Here is a 24,462-nt window from a genome sequence, read left to right as displayed (position 1 = left end):
CCAACAAGAAACCAACCACCGAGAATTCGAAAATCACAAACTTGTTTCCACTCTACAGGCTAATCTGACTTACCCCTGGGTAAGATTTAACACAAAGTACCCTAAAAACTTTAACTAACCAAAGAAAATTGTGTACTTACCCGATAAATCCAACCACGGAGCAAACGGCATCAGCAGACAGGCCAAGACTAAAGACCTAATGCAGGTGCAGTCTTCTACCACATCCGGGGTATGGCAGGCCCCAACCACCACAACTAAAGAGAACCCCGAAATCGCAAACCTCTACAATCTGTCAAGAACGTCGTTTGGTGAGCATTTCCTGGTCCTCTGGTTTTCAACCTAGTTAGGATAGTGGAGTTGGGAGGGTAAGGTATTTTTGTCCATTGTAATTCTCCCTCGCATATTCCGAAGTGTTCCCCACCCTTTTAGAGTATAAGATTTATTGTATTGTATATTTTCCTGTCACAAAATAAAAATCTCAATTCTTTTTACCAACTCATGTGTCTGTTGAAATTTCATTACAACCCCCAAATATGTCCAAAGTCTAGAACTAAAGGAATGGGAGTGATTCGAACTGCTCAGGGAGTCAGAGGTAAAGCTGACCACACACACCACCCCTTACAGAATGGCAACCGCGGCAGGACTTTGGCAAAAGGGATGTAATGCAATAGACCCTGTGTTTGATGAAAGAATGAAGATGGAAGAGAGGATTTCCTCTTATGTTTTTGAGAAGGTAAATATCACCAAGAAATGGGTGACCAGTCTGTTGCGTGCTGAGCGTCCCATGGATGCTGCAGCCAAATGGACTGAGAGCAAGGATCATAAGAAGTCGGTGGAGAAGGCCATCTGGTTGGTCTGCGCCCTATGACAGATCCAGCTTTTAGATCAGCATGTTAAATCTTTGACAGCAGAGCTGCAGGAGGCAGCCAAACTGTCTCAGGCAAGAGCAGTGGCAGGGGAAGAACTATTGTAAGAATTACAAGCCCAAAATCAAGAGAAATTACAGCTAGTAGAGAAACACAGGAACAGGCATGAGTATTTTTGGTGTCAAGTCAACGAAGCAAAAAGCAATGAGTTAGTACTGAAAGAGGAGAACGCTCGCCTAACCAGACAGTTAAAAGAACAGGAGGAAAAGTTCAGAGACGTGAAGGCAGCTTATAAAGTAGCAAGCACTAGGGATTTTGAAGCGGGAGATCACGGCCCCTGTGAAAAGCAGATCGACAGTTTAAAACGTGCTCTGTCCAGGGCAAAAGGCATGGTATGCCTAGTGAGCCCGGGTGCAGCCCGTGTAGACCTGGAAGTAGAAATAGAAACTGTGCAGACGTCACCTGTGGCCCCGGGGAACAACTCGGTCGTGCAGCAGGAGGGACAAGCAATCTGTAGGGAGGACAGGGAGGAGTGCACACCACCACTACCTGTGGTGCCGGGTTTTGACTCGGTTTGGCAGCAGGGTGAGGTGGACAAACAAATGCAGGAAAGGTCGGAGCCGGGGCCGATGTGCCCGGCTCGACAGCAAATGTTTGGCCCACCCGGGGGTGGTGGGGGGCAGGGACCCCTTGAAAGCCAATTCGTGATTCCACATGGGACCCAACAGCTTAGGGCTATGGTAAGCCACCTGAGCAAGCTCACCCACAAGGGAGACCCCTCAGTCCACTTTATGGAAGTGGAACAAGCAGCAGGCATTAATGAGTGTGACAACTCAGAAATGGCCAAGATGCTCCTGTTCACCTTAGATGGCAAGCTGTACCAGTCCCCCTCTGCTGAGTGCAAGGGACAGGGAGGGTACGCTGCCATCCGGGATCAAGTTCTGGAGGTGATGAGGATGAATGATGGTAGTCCGTTCTCCCGGGTGGAGAAGACTGCCCAGTTAGCAGGGGAGACCCCACAGGCTTTCGCAGACAGGCTGTGGCCTGTGTACAGGAGTGCCTGCAATGGGGATCTCCACCAGGCTAACTTGAACCAGGATGAGCTGGCTCACTGGCTCCGAAGTCTGGTGGCAAACAGCTTGCCATGGATCAGAGCCAAGGCTGAGCTGTGATTCGACCCAAAGGGCCCCCAAGTCACCGAGGAGACAGTGGTCAGACAACTGACCCTGGCTTACCGCAACGGTAGTGGGGTAGAAGCACCACAGACAAAAGGGAAGGTTCACGAGTTAAAACCTAGCCAAGGTAAGAAGGAATGGCGACAGGAAGGGGGTATCCCTTCCGATACGAGGTGTAACTGCTTCGGGTGTGGGAAAAGTGGGCATTGGAGAAGGGACTGTAGAAAACCTTGGAAGGATAGTGCAGGAAAGAATTCCCCAGCTCCTGCCCCAAAGGCAGAAACACCAACCTCTCCTCCCACAGTTGATTCGTTAGTAGCTGCACTTCGAGTTTTGTTGGCTGGTCCAGGGAGGGTGGCCACAGCCATGGGTGCTTTAACTCCATCTGCCCCACCTAACACAGACTTATGACTGGAGCCAGCGCAGTCTGTCTCTGTGTCCCCTTGAGTACGATGTATGGAAAAGACCGCTTGTTAAGATGGAAGTGGAAAAGGTAAAAGGGACCTATCTGTTGGACACGGGAGCTTCGAGCACCATAGTCTACTCAGATATCCCCGCTACCTCACCTCTGTCTAACGGGGTCCCATATAGCTTAGTGGGGTTCACAGGTAACGAGCAGGTTGGCTCGTTCTCTATCCCGCTGTCCATTCATTTAGGAGCACTCCACACCAAGTGGACTTGTGTTCTAATGAAGTGGGAGCAGGAAGGGAAAGGGATCTTGGGGGCGGATTTTATCATAGGCCACAGGATCCTAGTGGATCTCAGGAACCACTGTCTGTGGGGAGCCTGCACCGGCAAAGAGGGTGAAGTGGCAGTTATCCCAGGAAAACAGGGAAAGGGGACCTTGTGTACCCTAAAACCCAAGGAGGGTTATGACCCCGAGCAAATGGTCAGTAACACTCCAGTGGAGTACCAGGCATTTGTGTGAGCACACCTCGGTGCATTTGCCACTCACAAGCATGATTGTGGGAGGGTGAACGGGGTCGAAGGAAATGTAGATGGGGACCCCATGACCTGACCACAAAAGCAGTATAATTTCCCCAAAGAGGCGGAGAAAGACATGGAAATGGCCATGACCTCTCTGGTCAAACAGCGGATATTGAGACCAATAGCCACCCATGTAAACTCTCCACTGTGGTCGGTTAGGAAACCGGACAACTCCTGGAGCGCCACGGTGGACTATCGGGTACTCAATAGAAACATCCCCGCCTGTGCACCCACGGTCGCAGCTATCGCCGACCTCATTGGAAGTATTCCAGCCTCCGCGACAACCTTCACGGTGCTGGATATTTCCAACGGGTTTTGGTCCATCGCTCTGCAGAGAGAGGACCAGTACAAGTTCGCCTTTACATTTAAGGGCCAACAGTACACCTGGAACTGCCTACCACAGGAGTTCCACAATAGCCCCAGCATCTTCCACCAGTGGATGGCAGATTGCTTAAAAGGCTTCAGCTGACCCCGACAGTTAGTCCAGTATGTGGATGACCTGCTCCTATTCACTGATGAAGGAGAGGAACATGGTCCACTACTGGCTGAGCTGCTGGAGTTGCTCAAGCAGGAAGGTTTTAAGGTAAACCCCAAGAAGGTACAGATCGGCCAAAAGGAAGTAAAGTTCCTAGGGCTGGCTGTACAAGCAGGGGAAAGAGCCATAGATAAAGCCCGAAGGGAAGCAGTGCAGGAGTTACCAGCCCCCAGTACAGTGACAGGAGTGAGATCTTTTCTAGGGTTAACAGGATACTGCAGGGATTTTATTGAAGATTATGCCGCCACAGCAGCCCCTCTGCTCTGACTCCTACACAAGGGAGTGGAGTGGGTTTGGGTTGAGGGTTGCGAGGCAGCATTTGTAAGCCTCAAGCAAAATCTGCAGACCACACCAGCTCTAGGGGCCATTGATGGGGAGAAAGAGTTTTTCTTGGAGGTAGCAGCCAGCGGGGACAGTCTGAGTGCAGTGCTGCTCCAGGAGCGGCACAGTCAGCTGAGACCAGTGGTTTACTCCTCCAGGATACTCACGGATGTGGAAAAGGGCTATTCCAACTGTGAGAGGCACCTCCTCGTCACTCACTGGGCTGTGAAAAGATCATTGATCTTCACAGGCACCTCGCCCATCACATTCCTCACCCATCACACGCCCACCCAAATGCTCCTAGATGGAAGAATTAAAGATGGGACAATGAGCAGTGCCAGCATTGCTCGCTGAACCCTGCTTCTCTCCCAGATGGACCTAAGGGTGAAAGGTCTCTGCGAGCCCAAGCTTGCAGCCAACATGATTTAACCAGGGACAGCCCACCGGTGTTCCATTGAAAGAGTATGGGAAGTCAACATAGGTTTTCAGGCCGGGATACACCCCACAGGCCGCGAAATCTATGTGGACAGTTCCAGCACCGTATCTGCTGGGAAACGACTCACAGGGTGTGGAGTTTATGACCCAGGGGCAGACATTGCCCTGGCAATTAAACTCCCCAGCACCATGAGCGCCCAGCAGGCTGAACTGTCGGCGGTAGTGTACGTGGTTACACACCCAGAGAAATTCCCTGCCCCATACACGATTTGCTCGGACAGCATGTTCACGTGCAATTTGTGTACGGAATACTTGGCCATCTGGTCCCATCGGGGATACACCTCCGCCGACAGGAGGCCCCTGGCAATCAAGCCTCTGCTGGAGAAAATCATGACAGCAGTAGGGGAGGAAGGGAAGGTCTATATCCATAAGGTTAAGGCCCATTCGAAGACAGAACCCATGAGGGAGGGAAATCAGAGGGCAGATGAATTAGCCAAGCAGGGAGCTAGGGAAGGAGAGTTTTGGGACCCCTACCAGACAGGTTCGGTAGCCGCAATCCAGGACAAGGGAGGCACACAAGGGGTAGCCTTGGTCCCGGGCCTAAAGCAGGCCCAGGTACGGGATCCCATCCTCAGAGCTGTCTTGAACGCGCTCACAAAAGGGGAGATATTAGAGGGCCCATACAGTACAGCAGCCATCACCGTCAAGGAAGGCATGCTGTTCAGGGGGAAGCAATGGGTAGTGCCGCAGCAGCACCAAGGGGAATTTCTCCAACTGGCCCATGAGGGTCCAGGCGCAGGGCATCCCGGGCCCGAGGCCACCTGGCAGCGGGTGGAGCAGGCAGGATGGTGGCCAGGACTGAGGGAACAGGTCCGCGAGTTCTGTGCCAGCTGTCTGGTGTGTGCTGCCAATAACCCTGACCCCCAGAAAAGGAAGATATCTTTGAGACACACCAGGAGGGTAGAGGAACCATGGCAGTTTATCCAGATCGATTACATCAGGCCCCTACCCACTGCCCAGGGAGGCTACAGGTATTGCCTAGTCCTGGTGGATGTGTTCTCAAAGTGGGTAGAAGCTTTTCCCTGCCGTACAGCTACCGCATTGGGTACAGCTAAGATCCTGGTCAGGGAAGTGTTCTCACGATGGGGACTCCCACAGTATGTGGAGTCTGACCAAGGGAGTCACTTCACCGGACAGGTCATGCAGGAGACCCTCATGGTACTCGGCATTGAAGGGAAATGGCATGTCGCCTACAACCCACAGTCATCGGGTTCTGTAGAGCCTTTAAACCGCACTATAAAGGAAAAGCTGCGCAAGGAGACGGGAGACTCACCCAAGAAGTGGGTGGAAGTCTTACCGTTGGTCCTAATGGGGATCCGGGCCAGCCAGTCAAAAAGCACGGGGTATTCCCCACACGAGCTGATGACTGGCAGGGTTATGCGGACCCCCTCCCATGTGCTAGCCCCGGTGCTCATGGAAGGTCAGCTCAGAGAGGTGAACCAGGACAGTTTTGTCAGGAATCTGTTTGAACACCTTAAACAGATTCACTGGCAGGCTGCTAGTAACATGGGAAAGCAGCATCAGAGTAACCGATTGCTGCTGGAACCCAACAGGCACCACGAGTGGGAGATAGGGGATCAGGTCATGGTAAGGAACTTTACCTGGTTGGGAAGTTTCGAACCATTGTATATGGGGCCGTACAGCATTGTGGACAAGGCAAGCCCCATGGTGTATGCCATCAAGATGCCCCGCCGCACAATGTGGTTCCACATTAATCAGTGCAAGCTGTTCAGGACTGAGAGTGGAGAACAGCCAGCAAGGGTTAACCGCACTGAAGCTAGAGAGCAGCAGCCTGCAGCTGTGACAGACCCACAGACTGCAAAGGTGGGGGCAGTGACGTGTGTGACTGGAGAGGCCCTCCCACCAATTAAGTGGGATTCAGGTACACCCCTCAGTAGCCGGAGCTTTAAGAAGGTCTCCTCGCACGCCACAGCCTAGACTACCTTGGTCACCCGAGTATCATTTTAAACGGTTCAGCCCCAGGAGAACTCTTAACACAAAGAGGAAAACAAAGGTCAGGGACAAGTCTAAGGAACAGATCCCCAGGCTACAGCCTCCAAAGGTGAGGGACTCACAGGAGAGGTAGCGTTGGGCAGAAAGAGAGAGAAGGGTCCCCAGCCTGCGGCATCAGGCTGCGGGGAACCCACAGGACAGGATAGGGACTCGGCAGCCACACAGAAAGGGGTAGTGTGTTGCAGCACAGGAGGGCACACTCCCCCGATTAGCTGGGAAACAGGGAAACTCCCAGTTGTTTTAAGGAGGACTCTCCGAGTCCGGTGACACAGGTCACCTTACGCCCAGGCGTACAAGCTGCCCAGATTCCACAAAAGGTGGAGGCCTATCAGGAATTAGCCTGGCCGTCCGGAGACGGGCGGCAGATATATATAGCTTTCTGAAGTATTTAAAGTGTGTTTTACAGTTTTACAGTTTGGTAGTTTGGAATTTTTAGTGGTTTAATTTTGGTTTATGATAAGTTTAAGTTTTGGAAATTTTGATAACTGTGTCAGGCCAGAGAACCTTCTCGGGACATGGCTTTTTTGTTTGTGTGTCCCTACAGAAAGGAAATCGGCATGGGAAAGGTTCTGCTCCTGCTCACCCTGGTAGGGAGGAGCATCGGTGACCGAGGAGACGTGGAGAACTCCCACATCTATGGTTGTTCAGGAGAGAGAGCACCGATCGTTACCGCAGGGGGTGGTGAACGGGGTGTGGAGGAGCTCGCCATCTACTTCCACGAGGGAAGGTGGCCAGGGTGGCTGGGGTCTAACTCCACTCAGTACTCCAGCCAGACCGGGTTCACGTACGGGGAGGCCTCCATCCCGTGCCCCAGGGTACAGATCGTTGCTACAAGGGTCAGTGTCACCGAGGGGAAACGTGCGTGTTTGACATGTAAGGGACAGATTCCTTTGGATAGGTGGTGGTGGCTCAGAAAGCTGAGCAAGGATATAGGAAACCCCGCGGTCGATTGGGAATGATTGGGGAACAATACCCATCGAATGATAACAGGGACCAGAGGGGGATTGTGTGTGTGCTGGGACAAGTGGTGGGAACTGGATCAAGGGATTTATGTTTGTACGTGGGGGTCAGAGAAAGTCTGCACCACAGGCATATCCATCATTTTCCACCGGCAATGGCAAGATGCCGGGGAGGGGATGGAGTGGGATTCCAGCCTGCATGCGTGCGCAATCCCACACTCCCCGATTCCAGTCAATGCTACCGAACTTGTAACCCGCCCCCGGAAGCCCCTGCCCATGACCACGACATCACGGACTATAGTAGAGAGGTGTCCTACCACCACCAAGGGACCAGGGAATGGTTTAGTCCTAGTGCCAACTAACAAGCTACTGTACCGGGGGTACACTATGCAGTGGCCTCAGTGATCCTGAACCTGACCAAGGTGCACTTACCTGAGTAGTGCCCTAAGGAGACAGAACAGTTGTACCAAGCCCTGCTGAAGGAAATGTTTAGAAAATTTTATGAATTCGACTTTGCCAGTGTAGACAAAGCGAAACTGTACAGTTTACACCCTGAGCATAAAATGGGCATGGGGAGACAAAGAAGGGGAATCTGGAATAATGTTTTCACAGCTTATAGTACAGGGTCCTCAGTAATAAACAGCCTAGATGACATAGAGCTGAAAACCCAGATAAATGGTTTAAAGACCCAGTTAAGAAAACTCCTAACAGAGGAGAACACAGAGGTCGGCTCAGAGCTACATGAGGACCAGGCCATGATGGTCCATTTAAAGGAGATAATAGCTGAACTGGAAAGATACGCCAAAACAGTAAATACACTCATATGGGAGGACAGGAATGCTTCGGATCAAGCTGCACAGAATGAGGTGTGCGTGCTATACGGGGCATGGTTGCTGGGCGAGGGCCGCAGCAACCTGGAGGATTTAAAACAAGGTTTAGTCCCCTCCTGGATTAGCAACAAGCACCTCGCAGCCCTCCACCCATTTAGTAATTCGCTAAGCCCGTGTCAGCTCCGCCTAGCCTCTGAAGCCTACCCTGTCCCAGTGGATTGTGAACGTTCCAATCACACTATCATGGGGATAGTAGTGAGGTTGCCGGTCATGGGTGGGACAGCCCGACCCGCACCGGTATACAGGGTGGAGAACATTGAGATCATTCAAGGGGGCAAACACGTTCGTTTTGCCAGAGGTCCCATCTTATGTCATAAAGTGGGAGCACGCTATGACAGGTACAGACCTCTCCGGGTGCTGGAGTCGGGGAGCACACATAATACTGTGTCCCCAGCACTTGAATGCCTATTCGAGACCACAGTGCGGGTTTAAAGCTGCTGGCGCACGACCTGTGAACTGTACCATGGAGGTAATGGCACAAGGCCATGTTTCCCCACAGGTAGTATTCATAGCGGGTGGGACATTTTGTGTCACCACAAGTGAACCCCACTACCGGCATGGACAGTACATCTGGTGTCCGGTGAGTGACAGCAGTTTTTGTTTTAAACCCGAGGCAGAAGTTCAAGTGGACAAGGAACGGATTGTACCCATCCCTGAACCCTCAACTGTTCACCTCACTGTCAGGGAAAACATTACCAAGCTGCAAAATTACGTAACACATTTCGGCTATAAAATTCCCCCTCTACCAGAACATCTTACTGCCCTATTAAAAGCAGTGGTCATCTCACAAAAGCATTTCTATACATTAGAGCAGAAGACAGTCGAGATAGGGGCCAAGATCTTGGATATTGTAGTTCCACCCTGGTGGGACATTTTTGAAAATATAGAGGGCCCCTCTTGGATTAGGCTGGCTTCACACATTTTAGAAGTTTGCCAGCTGGGCATAGTTTTCTGCCTGTTGTGTACAAAGTGCAAAGGAAGGGACCAGATGCTCCGCTCTCAACATGAGGGAGCATGGGACAAAAATAAAGCCTATGACCAGGTATAAAACAAACCTTGACCGGTATTAAAAATAAAGTTTGATGAGTGTGTGTGTGTCATTTATTTTCCTAAGTGTATGTAATTTTTCCAAGTTGTGCAGGGGTGTTGGACCCCCTCCGTGCTTGGATGTGAATGTAATAAAAGTTTTGTACCTTGTATATTTTGTTGAACACTACACCTAAGGGGAACAGGAGAGTGTTTTGTTTTGAGTTTAGTTTAGGTAATACAGGGGAAGGTTGGCTCCTGAGGATCAGAAAATTTTGCTCACAACTGCATGATACTATAGTAATAAAGTATCACGGGGGGTGTGTAAGGCTCGCAAAATTACACAGATTCCCCCAGAGTAAGAAAGGAGAGATATTGGACTGTTTGAATTAATATTGGGCCAAAGGGGCTTAAAATCAAAACCCCAGGAAGATTTGGCTAGTTTAAAAAGCATGTTCAGGCCTGTGGAAAACTGTGACAAAGGGGAGGTGGAATGGGCCCCAGAAACACAGACAGTTTGAGTATTGGATCATCTGGGAATGTTCTGGGCCACCCCAACCTTTCTACATAAAGACAATAAAAACTGTTCCCGCCGAAACTCACAGAGCCACCAAGAACATGAATAAAACAATATATGCCAACAGTCAACAAAAAAGAACCTGGCCCCAGCTGGAAAAGACAATCAAACAGCAGTTTAAAACCAATCAGAAAGATTTCCAAAACGCTTTACACATTTTAAACTGATTTCAAGGCAATCCCGAAACCAGTTAAAAAGCCAATTCATGATAGATGGACCATCCCCGAAGCTCGTTAAGAATTTAAAACATATTAAAAATAACGAGCCTGCCAAAATTTAACAAAGAACCAGAGATTTGGCGGTCAGATAAGCCAGGCCTCAAAACAGTATACTTGAAGCCTGCTTGTTCAGTGAAACAGTTCAGCAGCGAGAGAGCATCAGTGAGTCGTTACGTAGAAAGGAGGCTCAAGTTCAGTACAGGAGAGAAAGTACGGTTCAGAAAAGATATCAACATCACCGTACCTAGTCAGAGAATCGGAGACTTGAAGGAAGAAGAACGAAATGGAAGGAAAAGGAAATCGCGGCAACCAAAAGCCTCAAGAAACCAACAACTACCAATATTACCACCAACCAGGTAATACTGGGCCACCGCGACCAACAAGAAACCAACCACCGAGAATTCAAAAATCACAAACTTGTTTCCACTCTACAGGCTGCTCTGACTTACTCCTGGGTAAGATTTGACACAAAAGACCCTAAAAACTTTACCTAACCAAAGAAAATTGTGTACTTACCCGATAAATCCAACTACGCATCCAACCGCATCAGCGGACAGGCCAAGGCTGAAGACCCAACGCAGGTGCAGTCTTCCACCATGTCAGGGGTACGGCAGGCCCCAACCACCACAACTAAAGAGAACCCCGAAATCGCGAACCTCTACAATCTGTCAAGAAAGACGTTTGGTGAGCATTTCCTGGTCCTCTGGTTTTTAACCTAGTTAGGATAGTGGAGTTGGTAGGGTAAGGTATTTTTGTCCATTGTAATTCTCCTTTGCATATTCTGAAGTGCTCCCCACCCTTCTAGAGTATAAGATTATTGTATTGTATATTTTCCTGTCTCAAAATAAAAATCTCAATTCATTTGACCAACTCAGGTGTCTGTTGCAATTTCATTACAACCCCCAAATAAGTCCAAAGTCTAGAACAAAAGGAGTGGGAGCGATTCGAACCGCTCAGGGAGTCAGAGGTAAAGCTGACCACACACACCACCCCTTACACCATCATTGAGGATGGGGATATTCATGGAGCCACCTCCTCCCATTAGTTGTTTAATGGTCCACCACCATTCACGACTGGATGTGGCAGGACTGCAGAGCTTTGATCTGATCTGTTGATTGTGGGATTGCTTAGCTCTGTCTATAGCATGCTGCTTCAGCTTTATAGTATGAATGTAGTCCTCTGCTGCAGCTTCCCGGCATTGACACCGCATTTTTAGGTATGCCTGGTGCTGCTCCTGGCATGCTCTTCTACACTCCTTATTGAACCAGGGTTAGTCCCCTGGCTTGATGGTAATGGTAGAGTGAGGGATATGCCGGGCCATGAGGTTACAGATTGTGGTGGAATACAATTCTGCTGCTGCTGATGGCCCACAGCGCCTCATGGATGCCCAGTTTTGAGCTGCTAGATCTGTTCTGAATCTATCCCATTTAGCACAGTGGTAGTGCCACACAACACGATGGAGGGTGTCCTCAGTGTGAAGACAGGACTTCATCTCCACAATGACTGTGCGGTGGTCACTGCTATGAATGCTGTCATGGACAGATGCATCTGCGATAGGTAGATTAGTGAGGATGAAGTCAAGTAGGTTTTTCCCTCATGTTGGTTCTCTCACCACCTGTCGCAGGCCCAGACTGGCAGTTCTGTCCTTCAGGACTTGGTCAGCTCGGTCATTAGTGGTGCTACCGAGCCACTCTTGGTGTTGAACATTGAAGTCCCCCACCCAGAGTACATTCTGTGCCCTTGCTACTCTCAGTGCTTCTTCCAAGTGGTGTTCAATATGGAGGAGTACTGATTCATCAGCTGAGGGAGGGCAGTAGGTGGTAATCAGCAGGATGTTTCCTTGCCCATGATTGACCTGAAGCCATGAGAATTCATGGGGTCTGGAGTCAATGTTGAGGACTCCCAGGGCCACTCCTTCTCGACTTTATACCACTGCGCCACCACCCCAGGTGGGTCTGTCCTGCCGGTGGAACAGAACATACCCATGGATGGTGACGAAGCAGTTTGGGACATTGGCTGAAAGGTAAGATTCTGTGAGTATGACTATGTCAGGCTGTTGCTTGACTAGTCTGTGGGACAGCTCTCCCAATTTTGGCACAAGTCTCCAGATGCTGGTGAGGAGGACTTTGCAGGGTTGACTGGGCTGGGTATGCCGTTGTCATGTCCGTAGCCGGTGCCGAGGTCGATGCCGATGGTTCATCTGGTTTTACTCTTATTGCCATCTAGTACATCAGCATTGATGCACTTTCTACTGTCACACCTTGGTCCTCAGAATTCCACCCCAGCCCCAACACCAGCAGCACCAGGCATAACAGCAGCACCAACAACACCAACCTTCTCCACAATTAGCTGATGCTGCACAGGACACAGGGCATCAGCACCCAACCACATTGCTGCCCGGGACACCAGGGATGGCCTCACCATGGCCAGATTTACTTCACTTGATGCTGTACACTCTGGCTGCCACATGATGTGCCAGGTTGGCACCACCCCACAACAACACCATAAAGCATCCCTACAATGACCAAGCCATTGCTTTCACTCTCATCACCATTGTGGGGGGAACGTTATGTCTCACCATTTACTGCAACTCATGAAGCCACTTCCAAAATGTGCACACAGATCTGTCCAAGAACGTAAAGTGTTCAAAATAAAGGTTTCAATGTTTGACACCACATTAACAGAAACTTCACATGAACATTGGCTAAAACACCCAAGTGCCTACCTTTGTGTGTTGTTAGTTGGTATGATTGCACTAGGATGAGGGTGAGTGTGAGGGTGGGCTCGTGAGATGGGGAAGTGATAATGTAGAGTCATAGTATTACATAGGATATACGGCACAGAAACAGTCCACTCGGCCTAACCAGTCCATGACAGCGTTTATGCTCCACTCGAGCCTCCTCCCATCTTTCCTCACCTAACCTATTAGCATAACCCTCTATTCCCTTCTCCCTCATACGCTTGTCTAGCCTCCCCTTAAATGCTATTATATACTATTCACTTCAACCACTCCCTGTGGCAGTGAATTCCACATTTTTACCAGTCTCTGGGTAAAGAAGTTTCTTCTGAATTCCCTATTGGATTTCTTGGTGACTATCTTATATTGATGGCCTCCAGTTATGGTCTTCCCCATAAGTGGAAACACTCTCCCTATATCCACTCTATCAAAACCTTTCATAATCTTAAAGACCTCTATTAAGTCACCCCTCAGCCTTCTTTTTCCAAGAGCAAAGAGACCCAGCCTGTTCATCCTTTCCTGATAGGTATACCCTCGCATTTCTGCTATCTTCCTTGTAAATCTTCTCTGCACCCTCTCCAGTGCCTCTATATCCTTTTTATAATAAGGCGACCAGAAATGTACGCAGTACTCTAAGTGTGGTCTAATCAAGGCTCGATACAGGTTTAGCATAACTTCCCTACTTTTCAATTCTATACCTCTAGAAATAAACCCTAGTGCTTGGTTTACTTTTTTTATGGCCTTGCTAACCTGTGTCGCTACTTTTAGTGATTTGTGTATTTGTACTCTGAGATCCCTTTGTTCCTCTACCCAACCTAGACTCGCACCCTCCAAGTAATAAGTGACCTCCCTATTCTTCCTACCAAAATGTAATACCTCACATTTATCTGTGTTGAACTTCATTTGCCAATTATATGCTCATTCTGCAAGTTTATTAATGTCCTCCTGTAAATTGTTGCAGTCCTCCTCAGTATTGACTATCCCCCGCCAATTTGGTGCCATCCGCAAATTTAGAAATTGTGTTTTTGATTCCAAAGTCTAAATCGTTAATGTAAATTGTGAACAACAGTGGTCCCAGCACTGATCCTTGTGGAACACCACTACCCACCTTCTGCCACTGTGAATAGCTACCCTTTACCCCTACTCTCTGCTTTCTGTCTTGAAGCCAGCTAGCTATCCATCCTGCTACTTGTCCCCTGATTCCGCATTCTCTGGCCTTGTTCATCAGTCTATTATGGGGTACCTTATTGATTGAAAATCTAGATAAATTACATCTACTGGATTACCATTGTCTGTTCTCTCTGGTTCAATAAGGTTGGTCAAGCAAGACTTTTCCTTTTGAAATCCATGCTGACCATCCATTACTATGTTTTTGGTTTCTAGATAGAGAGGGATGGGTGGAGGTGCAAGGTAAGTTGGTGTGAGTAAGGATGTGCAGGACCAGGGTAGGGAAGGCAGAGTGATGGGGATGTGATGCATGGCACAGCAGGATGAGGTTGAGAGTGGCTTTGCAGTAACGTTTTGTGATCTACTGAGATCATTGAAAGGTTTGCACCACTGCAGCCTGGTCCTCCTGACGACATCCCTGCTTGTGTCCTCCTGTGCAATGTGCAACCAGGCTGCGTTGGTGTCCTGGGGAGGTCTCTTCCGCCCATTGGAAAGGAAGAGAACCTCCCTGCGTGCTGTGACTCCCTCCATAAGGGAGTTATGGGAGAGCCTGGGTGCAGCCCTGTGCTTCTGTGCAGTGCTTGTCAAAGTTTGTAGCACCTCAAGGCTGCAGAACACTGACAGCAGAACTGTCAAAATCAATTTGCGCATGGTCTCTTTAAGAAAACCAGCTGATGACATGTCATTAAATGACATCACCAGACCCGCTTCCTTCAATTGGCCGGGCGGGCCTAACAAGCCCAATCAGGGGAAAATGATTTTGGACAGTGGGCTGGAGCCAGCAGCAGGGTCAGGACTCGACACCGACGTCACCCGCCATGGACCCCCCCGAGGTTGGTAAAATCCAGCCCAGAGAGTCTATCATCAAAGGCAATAGAAAATCAAAGGATGTGTCAATCAGGGCTGTCCATTTACACCTCACAATATCATGAGCCCGGGAACAGTAGACTGCTACCTCTTTCAGCCAGGGAGAGTTGTATGGCAAGGTGGGGACAAAAGGGGCACTGGGAGAATAAGACAGAACAGAGAGAAGACTATAACTAGAAATATTTAAAAACAACTTGTATCTAGATTGTAAATACTTCACTTAATTGAAATAAATCATTTAATTGTGCCAGTATCTATGGTCTGTTTCATAAATGAATCCTTTGGGACCGGGAGATGGATTTTATTTCATTTTGACTGAAACGCACTTTAGGTCAGCAGATGCCACCCTGCAGCCCCTGAAAAACTGGACAGTGGAAGGAAAAGAATCAGGGGTAGCTGCTCTCCATCTATCTATCCATCTCTGAAGCCTTGCATATAGTGCACACTGCCACTTGTTTTCTGTTGCACTTTGTTGATCGGCTCATAGTAAAATAGAAACAAATGAGAATAGAAGAGGTAACAAATGTACAATTCAGAAGGGGGGAAAATGGCTAGAAATGATAGTACACTCTTGAAGTCATTTTTTTGTTTGAAAAGAATTCAGATTATGCAGCAATTCAAATTAAGCAATTTTAATAAAACAGCAGGGGAAGTTTTATTGTGCTATTTCAATTCAAATTAACAAGTAATTCAAATTAAGCTAATTCAATTTAAATGAGAAGACTGTACTAAGAACTTATAAAACATCGAAACTTGATTAACCAAAGAAAGGAAAATGGGAGCCAATCACATCCCTCAAAAAAATCCAAGTCGTTTTATTTGCCATATCTTTCCCTCAGTAACTGAAACTTCTGATGTCAAAATTAAGATTTTAAACAAAATACAAACATGACAAAGGCATATTTCGCAGTAACATTATGAAATTCCCTACAGAATTATCTTTTGTGTCTTTTACTACCTTAATTAAGGTGGCCACTTCCAGGTCTCAAGCTCTCTCTGAAGTCTGGCCTTTGCAGTTGGTATTTTTCCTGCACCAAGGATTCTGTTCCTGCAATTCCCAGGATGCTGTAGTCTGAGCGTGTGCAATATTTCCCAGCATGCCACAGGATGATGCTCTCACTGTACATGTCCCTCATGTTATCTCATTTAAGTTGAATTAGCTTCATTTGAATTATTTGTTAATTTGAATTGAAATAGCACAATGTTTTCTTTGGAACAGAGGTGGCTGAGGCGAGATTTAATTACGGTGTATAAAATTATGAGGGGCCTAGATAGAGAGGATAGGAAGGACGTACTTCCCTTAGCATAAAGGTCAATAACCAGGGGGCATAAATTTAAATTAATTGGTAGAAGGATTAGAGGGGAGTTGAGGAGAACTTATTTTCACCCAGAGGATGGTGGAGGTCTGGAACTCACTGCCTGAAAGGGTGGTAGAGGCAGAAACCGTCACCGCATTTAAAAAGTACTTGGATATTCACTTGAAGTGCCGCAACCTACAGGGCTACGGACCAAGAGCTGGAAAGTGGGATTAGGGTGGAGAGCTCTTTTTTGGCCGGCACAGACAGGATGGGCCAAATGGCCTCCTTTTGTGCTGTAAATTTCTATGACTATGACTTTATGACTCTATGACTGCTGAGTTCCTTTGTCTTTCTGAATCATTGGGAAACAAACTGAAAAATAAATTTTAACAGCTTTACTCAATCAAGTTTTAAATATTTAACCTATTCTAAAGACTCATTTTTACTTCAGAGAGTGATCCTCGGTGTCAGAATCTGCTTTTTGAAAATTCTGCCGCCCCCCCCTTACGCGATAGTGGAAAAGCAGGAAGTAATTGTTTTTCTTCTGTCTATAAAAACCTGGTAATAGAAGCATATTTATATTTCTCAGCACCAATGCCATGTTCTATCTTTGTTCAGTGTACAGCTATTTCAGTTTGAATTTCCAAAAATATGCAAAAGCAAGATGAATTCAAGAAGCTTTTTTGAAATTAAGTTCCACATTAGCTTCTTTGTTTGAAACTCCAGAAAGTAAATCTGACTGAGTCATAAACAGAGAGAAAAACACTAGATTAGAATGTGCGATTAGAATATAGGTCCTCTGTTTTGGAATTCTCAAATAGAAGGATTCACTGTTTATGTAAAGATTGTTTATGCAGTGGCAATTCTTTCACAGTTCCTGCACAGTTCCAGACTCAAGCATCCACATGAAAACAGTGTAAAACATAAAGATTTGCAAATTTTATGTGGTGACTTTGACACAAAGATAGTTTATGTACAGCAGTGTATATGTCTATATATTATTTTTAAAATCCTGCATGTGGCATGCACTTGCTATCCACAAATCTTATTTCCTGTGTCAAAATTTTGAGTGATGCTTTTTATGTCAACATTTAACATTGAAACTGTCCATATAAACATTTATAATGAAAAATGCCCATAGGAGCATGTCAACATTTCACCAGCAGTTTATTGATGAACCACTCCAATTACTCAGAGTATGGTTGTGCAATTTTATTGTATGGAACTGGCATCTCAGAGGTCATGGGAATTCAAATCCCACCATGGCACGTTGTAGACTAGAATTCAGTAAATCTGATAATGAGTGGGCTGGCACCAGATCACATGACCACAAAAGCTATAAGATTGTCACAAAACCCAACTGCCCCTTGGGAAACAGAACCTGTCATTCCTACCTGGTCTGGCTCTAGTCTCACACTATAGGGGCAATTTTCCGGGGGGTCAGCGGGCGCGATCGGGGGCAGGTCGGGTGGGAAAGTGGTTTGTTTTGACAGCGGGTTGGGACGCCGTTGTCAACCCGCTGCCACACACCTTTACCAAATGCCGGGTCTGCCAGCGCTGAGCAGAGCCGACATGCAGCGGCGGGGGAGGCAATGAAATCATTAGTGGCTTTGTTTACAGATGCTTAACAATGGTTTTTGCCCAGCTTTTTTAATTTGACAGGTCGCCCATCGGTTTCCCGTTGTGCCTAGACCGCGTCTGTGAAGCTGAGGCGGGAGGTCACTTGTCATTGTTTCAGCTGATGCATTGACAGCTTCAAATGTCAAGTCAAAGCTCCCAGCTGATTCAGATAACTTCCCTTAGCCACTAGCTTCTGTAAACTGCATTTTCACTACAGATTCAGAATGCTGCAAGTCTTTACACAAGTCTCCATCTAGTCTGACCTCATTACTTCTCCCACCATTGGCAGATCACTTCTGTCATCTCTACTTCACCTGCCATCTATTCCATCAGCATCAGTGGTCTTTATACTCTTTCACCTTGGTCCTCAGAATCCCACTACAATCAGCCCAAACACCAGCATTACCAGGCACACCAGCAGCACCAACAACAACACCAACCTTCTCCGCAATCAACTGATGCTGAACTGGACACAGGGCATCAGCACCCGACCACATTGTTGCCCGGGACACCAGGGATAACTTCACCATAGCCAGATTTACTTCACTTTATGCTGTACACCCTGGCTGCCACATGATGTGCCCGGGTGGCACCACCCCACACCAACACCATAAAGCATCCCTACAATGCCACTGCAGCCTGGTCCTCCTGATGAAATCCCTGCTTGTATCCTCCTGTGCAATGAGCAACCAGGCTGCATTGGTCTCCTAGGGAGGTCTCTTCCGTCCATTGGAAGGGAAGAGAACCACCCTGCATGCTGTGACTCTCTCCAGAAGCATATGGAGGGAGTCATGGGAGAGCCTGGGTGCAGCCCTGCACCTTTGTGCAGTGCTTGTCAGTATCTGCAGCACCTCAATGCTGCAGAACATTGACAGCACAACTGTCAAAATAAATTTGCGCATGATCCCTTTAATGAAACCGGCTGATGACGCGTCATCAAATGACGTCATCAGACCCGCTTCCTTCAATTGGCTGGGAAACACACTGGGCGGGCTGAACAAGCCCAATCAAGGTAACTATTTCACTTCTCTGCTCTTGGCTGACAGTGGGGAAAGCAATGAAAAGAAAGAAAGACTTGCATTTATATAGCACCTTTCCTGACCTCTGGACATCCCAAAACATTTTACAGCCAAAGAAGTCACTGTTGTAATGTAGGAAATGTGGCAGCCAATTTGCGCACAGCAAGCTCCCAGAAATAGCAATGTGATAATGACCAGATAATCTGTTTTTGATATGTTGATTGAGGGATAAATATTGACCAGGACACTGCGGATAACTCCCCTGCTCTTCTTCGAAATAGTGCCATGGAATCTTTTATGTCCCCCTGAGAAAGCAGACGGGGCCTCAGTTTTGACGTCTCATCTGAAAGACGGATGTGTGTGTGTGTGTGTGTGTGTGTGTGTGTGTGTGTGTGTGTGTGTGTGTGTGTGTATGGTGGTGGGGGTGGTGGTATCCTGTGGGTACAAAAGGGGCTGTAGATGGGTTGGGGTGAATGCTAATGCTGGGAATGTATTGAGGGGTTTGGGACCAGAAAGTAGCCAAAGGCAGTTTCAATCCCATTCTCCTGAGCCTCACTCCTCCTTAAGGCCGTTAGATTCTGCACTCCCAATATTCTGAGATACTGTGAGCTAACCCAAAGTATGATTCACCTGACCTGACGTGAACTCATCTGTATGTGTGGGTTCAGATCAATTTCATAGGCTCAACACACCTCAGATGTAGGCCCACTGACGACATGTCCTGGCTTTGGGGCCACCTGTTTGCTGTACAAAAACCGGAGCTAGAAGGCCTCCAACCAGAAGCCTCAGCTTGCCGGTAATGTGGAACGCTGTCTGACTCCCTTTCCAATGGCACCCAGTCCCTCTAATTTGAGTGGGGCTGGGCGGAAGGCCTAAGGCCTACTTCTTCACTGTGCTCACCAAATTAGCATCTGCCTGGAATAGAGGCAAGAAAATGAGGCAGTAGGATCACTTATGTCCTCTCTCACCTCATTTCCATGGCGTTGCCTATTTGGAGCATAATCACTTCCCTTAGGGGATCCCTCGGTAATGTAATGGGGGAAGAGATGAGCCAGCAGATTTAAACTCCAGGCATGGAACATGTGGGCAGCAGGTGGAACACCTGCCCGTTCCTGCTGGTAGGAGTCCTGGTTCATTTCAAAGGCCGGACTGCATTGTCAAGCTGTACACCTTGACTGGGTCTTCCATGGCAGCTCTCCAGCTCCAGACTGGTGTAACATTAGACCACTGGGAGGCCCAGCCACCCAGCCGGCAGGTCGGTCCGGGATGGGGGAGGAACCGATTCTGCAGCGTGGGTGCTCATGGTGGCAGAAACCCACAGTATTCTTGTGGAGCCTGAAGGAGCATTCCTGCTCCTTTTGGCTCCACAGAGATAATTCTGAACTTACCTTTTTGGGCCGTTTCTGCCTCACCACCTGGTACAACTGGGTAAAAAGTGCTGATTCAAGCGGGTACTTGGCCTGCCCAGCAGAAGGCCCTGGGAAATATACAAGCAGTTGGAAGCTAAGCGGGAATAAGGTGAAAGCAGAAAGGATAAATAGGGTGGTCACAAGGACTTTAAACTAGTAAATGGGGGGGGGGGGAAATTGCAGTACAAATAATAGTTCAAAAACAAACGAAAGGGAAGCGAGTAGAGTCACAGTCAGAAATTGTGGTTTAAGCACTGCAGGGAAAGGGAAAACTAAAAGATGTAAAGCGATTAAACCAGGAGAGAGAAATAAGAAACATGTGAGTAAAACATTAGAGCTGAAGGACAGGTTAGGGTGTGTGGCCCAAATAAGCGTTCTTTATATAAACTCACGGAGTATAAGGAATAAGTTGAATGAACTGCAAGCACAAATTCAAATTGGAGGGTATGACATGGTAGCCATTACTGAGACATGGCTACAAGATGGTCAGACTGGGAACTAAATATACCAGGTTATAAGGTCTACAGGAAAGATCGGGAAAATGGCAGAGGTGGAGGAGTAGCCTTAGTGATTAAGGATGAAATCACTTCAATGATAAGAGAGGATATAAAGAGAGGTAAGCAGCCAGTGGAGACTTTATGGGTAGAATTAAGAAATAGGAAGGGACTTAAGGCTGTAGTGGGAGTTGTGTATAGGCCCCCAGTTAGCAGCTGTGAAGTGCTAGATTGTATAAATGCAGTGATTAGACAAGTGTGTAGCAAAGGCAGTGTGGTTTTAATGGGGGAATTTAACTTGCATATAGATTGAGATAAGCAGACTAGCTATTGATTGAGATAAGCAAACTAGCACCTATCAGAAAGGTAGTGAATTTCTTGATTGTGTCCAGGATAGTTTTCTATGTCCTAGAGGCAACAAAGGGGCAAGCCATATTAGATTTAGTAATGAGTAATGAGCCAGATTTTGTTAACAACCTAACTGTGCGTGAACATTTATCCAATAGCGATCTTAACATGATTGAGTTCAACATAGTGTTTGAAAGGGAGAAACACGAAACAACTGCTAAGATTCTAGATTTAGGTAAGGCCGACTTCAACGGGATGAGGCAGAGACTGTCCAAAGTTGTAAGATTCACAAAATTCAACAGATTCCCCAAAACCAAGAAGATTACGCTAAATAATGTTAATAAACCATGTCAGAATGGTATAAGAATATCGATCCTAAAGGGAGATTTAAAAATCAAGGACCCAAGGATTTTGGTTTTTATTTTAAAAGCATGTTTGAGCCTGTGGAAGAAAAGGGGGCTGCAACAAAAGGAATTGGGATTGGCCTCTGTAAATGGACAGTTTTGAGTATTGGCATTAGCCAAGCTGTCTGGGGACTATCTGGACTGTCTCAGTCATTTTACATAATGACAATAGACCAACGTGTAATGTATATACCTTTAAGGGGGGGAACTACTTTTTACAGCTCATGTATACTGTAGTACCGGCAGTGACCACACCTGTATATAGCACTGAATAGTAATCTGTACAGTCAGTTCAACTGTGAGCCACGTTGAGTAAACACCTGTTGTACCATTTCTGCTGAATTCTGTATCTTATTATATCCAGACACAACATTGACGACGAGGCAAGTTCGAACCTACCTGCAACTCTGCATCACCTCCCGGGGATTCGTTCCTGGAGATCAGTGGATTGGAGGTCAAGGCCTGAGACTCGGGCGTCGACCACGGGCAACCGCCCAGTCATCCAGCAGAGACTCGAGAATTGCGGGGGAGGCTGTCGAGAGCCAGGCTTGGCTTTCCAGTCGAGGTGGTCCAGCGAAACGGGCTGGCAACAGGTAGTGCGCAGACCCGTCCCGGACAGCGGCGGGCTAGAGCCTGACCGAGCGGCACAGCAAAGGGCCGAGCAGTGTCAACGGGGGAGAGAGAGAGATGGCAGAGCGTACAGGGCGCAGCCGGTGTTCAGAGGCCGAGCAGCGTCGGAGAGAGGGAGAGAGGCGCGCAGAAACCTGCAAGGCGCCGCCATTGCCACGAGGACCGCCGAGTGCGGCATTGGCAGCAGCGGGGGAGGAAGGAAAGCGCGGGAGATGCCATTTTAAGCCATTGGGAGACGCCATTTTAAACCACACCCAAAATGCCGAAGAGTGGCAGTATCACCGCATTTGACAATGAAGTCGAAGACTGGACTACATATGTCGAGCGAATAGAGGTGTACTGCAAGGCAAATGAGGTGTCAGATGACAAGAAAGCGTCGGTATTGTTAAATTTAATGGGTGCAAAGACATATGGGTTATTACGAAACCTAGTAACCCCAACGAAGCCAATGGAAAAGAGTTTTGAAGACATAGTAACGATACTACAGGAACATTTAAACCCCACACCGCTGCTGATAGCAGAAAGATTCAAGTTTCACAAATGGAACCAGCATAAGGATGAAAGTAATGCTGATTATTTAACAGAACTGCGCAAACTATCGAAACACTGCCAGTTTGGAGCGGGACCGGCCGATACCTTAAGGGACAAGTTTGTGTGTGAGCTTCAAAGTGAAGGAACCCAGAAACGGCTTTTATCTGAAAAGGACCTTACGCTGGAAAAGGCTTTCAGTATTGCGGTATCATATGAAGCAGCAGCACGGGGCACTGCAGAGATACAACAGAGAGCGCAAGAATATGGCACAAACGAAATGTCATATGGAACAGAGAAGTGCTATCGCTGTGGCAGAACAACACATGACCAGAATGATTGCTGGTTCAAAGACAAAGTGTGCAGACAGTGTGGAAAAGTAGGACACATAGCACGAGTCTGCAGGTCGGGAAAGAAAACCAGCAATAAGAAACCTACCAAAGGAAAGTACAAGAAGGTACATAAGATGATGGAGAATAGTTCAGACGAACAAAAGAGTGATAACGACTCTGAAAGCAGGGAACTGAGTTGTCTGAAACTACATAATGTGATCACAACGGAGGATCACCGAACCATTTGGGTCACTCTCAAGATAGCAGGAGTCCAGGTAAAGATGGAATTGGACACAGGATCAGCCCTAACAGTCATAAACCGACGGGACTATGAGCGGCTATTCTCACACATACCCTTGAGAGACACAAAAATTATTTTGAAGACGTACACGGGGCAAAAAGTCTACCCCAAAGGAAAAATAAGGGTGCCTGTTATATATAACGGTAAGGAAACACCAAAACTAGACCTGTATGTATTGCAAGATGGAGGACCACCATTACTGGGACGTGAATAGATCCGGAAAATACAACTGGATTGGCATTCCATACAGGCACTGACTGTGGCTGACAAAAAGGATGACGATGTCACACCTGGGCGACTGTCAAAGATCCTAACTGACGCGAAAGAAGTGTTCCAGCAAGGACTCGGAACACTAAAATGCATGACAGCGACGATTAAAATTGAAGAAAACGCAAGCCCAAAATTTTTTAAGGCCAGACCGCTACCTTATGCGATCCACCCAGCCGTCGAAGCAGAGCTGGAGAGTCTGGAACGTTCAGGAGTACTGTCCAAGGTAGACTGGAGCGAGTGGGCTACACCCATCGTCCCTGTGATGAAAAAGTCGTTGAGCAGCACTCCTGGGCAACCAAGGAAGGTTCGCATCTGTGGGGACTTTAAGGTAACAGTGAACCCGGTCCTTCACACGATACAATATCCACTTCCGCGGATTGAAGATATTTTCGCCTCGCTATCTGGAGGGAAACGCTTCACTAAGATTGCTCTGGCCCAGGCGTATCTGCAAATGGAGGTAGAAGAAGCATCAAAAAAATACCTCACAATCAACACCCATAAAGGTCTCTACCAATACAACCGGCTGGTATTCGGGGTAGCATCAGCTCCGGCTATTTGGCAGAGGGCAATGGAACAAGTCCTGCAAGGGATCCCAGGGACCCAGTGTTATTTGGACGACATCCTGGTCACGGGCGAAAATGACAGTGATCACCTTGCCAACCTGGAGCAGGTGCTCACTAGATTGCAGGAATATGGGCTCCGAGCTAACCGCCCCAAATGCGAGTTTTTTAGAAAACAGATCTCGTATTGTGGCCACGTTATCGATAAAGAGGGGTTACATAAGTCCCCAGAGAAGTTTGAGGCAGTAGTCAAGGCTCCAGCACCGGAAAATGTGTCACAACTGAGATCATTCCTCGGGCTGGTAAACTACTACCATAAGTTCTTGCCAAATTTGTCTCCAATACTACACCCACTGAACACCCTACTGCAAACTGGGGTGCCATGGAAGTGGAGTGATGAATGTAGACGAGCTTTC

The sequence above is a fragment of the Somniosus microcephalus genome, chromosome 11 (genome assembly GCF_052327205.1).
Source record: "Somniosus microcephalus isolate GS21.2 chromosome 11, FLI_Smic_1.0, whole genome shotgun sequence".
Taxonomy (NCBI): Eukaryota; Metazoa; Chordata; class Chondrichthyes; order Squaliformes; family Somniosidae; genus Somniosus; species Somniosus microcephalus.
The sequence above is the reverse complement of the archived record's forward strand: the minus strand, read 5'-3'. Positions refer to the sequence as shown.